The sequence below is a fragment of the Hipposideros armiger genome, unplaced genomic scaffold (genome assembly GCF_001890085.2).
Source record: "Hipposideros armiger isolate ML-2016 unplaced genomic scaffold, ASM189008v1 scaffold_217, whole genome shotgun sequence".
Classification (NCBI taxonomy): domain Eukaryota; kingdom Metazoa; phylum Chordata; class Mammalia; order Chiroptera; family Hipposideridae; genus Hipposideros; species Hipposideros armiger.
The window spans coordinates 563106-566185 of NW_017731567.1; positions in this window are offsets into that span (position 1 = coordinate 563106).

A 3080-nucleotide genomic window follows, 5' to 3' on the forward strand; every position below is an offset into this window, starting at 1 on the left:
CAAAGGGAGAAAGACAGTAACTATATAAACAGACAACTGAATATATAATTTCAGATAATAATACATGCATTGAAAACATTGAAAGTGATTGAGAGTAAAAGTATGGGGATTTGGAAGGCTGGGAGGAAAACTACTAACATAATGTGTTCAAGGAAGATCTTTGAAAGGAGAGGTCTTTTAAGCCCAAGTTCTGAAGAATGGGAAGGATCTAGATACCCAAAGAACAAGAAACAATTACAGACAAGGCTACCAAACAGACAAAGACCCTGTGGTGAGAATAACTGTGTGTGTGGGAGAAGCTTAAGCAATGTGAGGGGGCCAGAAGCATCAGAGGCACTGGGAGAGGCAGGTTGTGAGCCTAACAGGATGGCAAGGCCAGAGCTGTGAGTCTGGATTCTCTTTAAAATGTAATGGGAAGTCAGTGAAGAATGTGAAGCGGGTCAACGGTGTGGTCGGGTTTGTTTTGAAATGATCATTGTAGCTACTTTATGAAAAATAGATTGTAGGGGGTATGAGCAAAAGGAGGCAGATCCGTAAGAGGCTGTTTGTGGTAGCATTTGTAAGACACAAAGGCTATTCATTTGTGAATATTAATTTTGTATTCAGTTACTTTATTAAAATTCTATATTATAATTCTAGAAGTCTTTAAGCTGGTGTGTAGAGATGTATAATCATTATTTTCAAATAATGTATTTTTTTCTCTTCATTTATAATAGTCACACCTATTGAATCCTTTAGTTTTGTATCCTGTAGTAGTGTTTAGATTTTCCAGAGACAAAATCTTAAACAGTGACTGTGACGGTGATTGTTTTGTCCTTTCTTTGATTTTAATGGCAATGCTTTCTTTGTGTGTGCCAGAATTAAACAGCATGATCAATTTTGGCTCACACTGCTATTGATCATGCTGTATTTCTGAACATGTTTTTATCTGTAATAGATATTTGATTGTATCAATGCCATTTTGGCATCTGTATGATAATCACACTGTATTTCTCTTTTGATTATTCTGTGAGCTAACCTCTTATCATGGTTACAACTTATATGCTAGAGACTGTGGAAGCGATATCATTAACAAAAGTAAGGGGCTCACAAGGAGGGAAATTAATTGATTTCCATAGTCAAACAGGATTATCTGATTCTAGACTTTCAAATCTTTGCAAATGCAGCTTTAAACATAACATATCCTTGAGCTCATTTGCTAGTTTTTGCTTGGTGAACCTGGGTCCTGTATGCATAAAAGACCAGGAAGAATAAATAGAAAGGAAAGAACCTGAGAGACGATGTGATGTGGTCAAAGGTGCAAGGATTTGGGGGGCCCTTCATTGCATAATTCAATGCTACCTTGCCCTTCCTAGTTGGGTAGCTCATGGCAGGATAACGATCCCTCAGGAATAAGAACATCAGCTTTGCAGGAGGGCTGTAGGATTAGATGATAAAATTTAAATAAAGAACTTAACAGAGTGGCTGGCATAGAATCATTCGTAGAGAGATTTTTAAGATGGGCCTTGTCTAGCACTGTGCTTAGAACTGTTTCATGCTAAAGCATTCACTCATTCAATTTTCCCAGTAACCCTATGAGGAAGGTACAGCAGGTCTTCAAATAATGTTTCATTCAACGTTGTTTCATTATAATGTTGATGAGTTGCCTTGGGAACTTTGCTCTCCTTTATAACAATTAGCCTGTGGTAAAATTGGTTTCCTTATGCTCCATTTTGCTTCAAGTCACAGAACCTATCAAAAATGTTAAGTGAGGACTTACTGTATTATCATCATTATCCTAGTTTTACAAAGGGGAGGATTGAGACACTGAAAGTCTAAGTGGTCAGCCTCAGGTCCCACTGCAAGGAAGTGGCCATGCTAGGATGAGAGCTCGGCAGTGGAGCAGTGTGACTCCAGGGGTCCTGCCCTCAACCACTCACTACTCAAGACATGACCTCTTTTTTTTTCTTTTTTTCTTTTTTTTTTTAGTTTCAGGTGAACAAAACAATGTAATAGTTAGACATTTACACCCCTCACAAAATGATAACGTGCCTCCCCTAATCTACTACCCCTGTGACATCATATATAGTGTTACAATTCCATTGACTCTATGCCCTAAACCGTATCCCACATCCTGTGACTATAGATAGGTAGATAGATAGATAGATAGATAGATAGATAGATAGATAGATAGATAGATAGATGAATAGAGTTAGAGTTGACATTTAATATTATTCAGCTTCAGCTTCAGGTGTACAGTGCAGTGGTCGGGCTTCTACCCCATCCATGAAGTGGTCTCCCTAATAAGACACATGCGCATTGGACACCTCATAAAGTAGACTGCATTTATCTTTCTCTATTCACTAAGCCTGCCAGCCCTTTGAAATCAGGCAGTTCAAGCACTCCATTTTACAACTGAGGAAACTGAGGCCCAGAGAGGCCAATGACTTTCCCAGGTCATAAAACAACTGAATGCCAGAACTAGGACGGAAATCCTGGTCTTCTCACTCCATTTTCCAGCTTTGGAAGTAAAAGGCCTCCCAGTATCCCTACTTTGGAACATGCTGGGCCTGCCCCCCAAGCTCTTGGGCGGTCTTCAAGTCTTGTAAAGTGACAAGAGGCATTTGTCTGCATTGCATAATTCCTTTCAATGGATTTTATAAAACCTGTCCTTTAGGTCAGAAATAATTATTTCAGAGGCTTTAATTATAAACCTTTGAGGATCAGCATGATGGTTTACAAGCGAATTATGTTGATTATATTTTTCAATGCAGAAGAAAGCCTGAATGTAAAGCAAAACCTGAACAAAACATTATAAGAAAACATCTATGCATGTAAGTCTTATAAGTTTACTTCAGATGTCAAAATGAATTCATCCCTAAATAACGTGGATAAAGCAACACCTACAGTACTGCCCCCAGGTTCCTAACTGAACAATGTGATAATATCAGAGAGCTGTTCCCATGAAGAAACCTTCCTCAGTGGACTTAGCTGATAACATTTCATGAGGGATGAGGTGAGGTGTTGGCAAGTTAGGGATGTTAGCTAGGAGCAGGTCACTGTTGGATGTCTTCATGGTAATGTCTTTCTTCGCTGAAGTT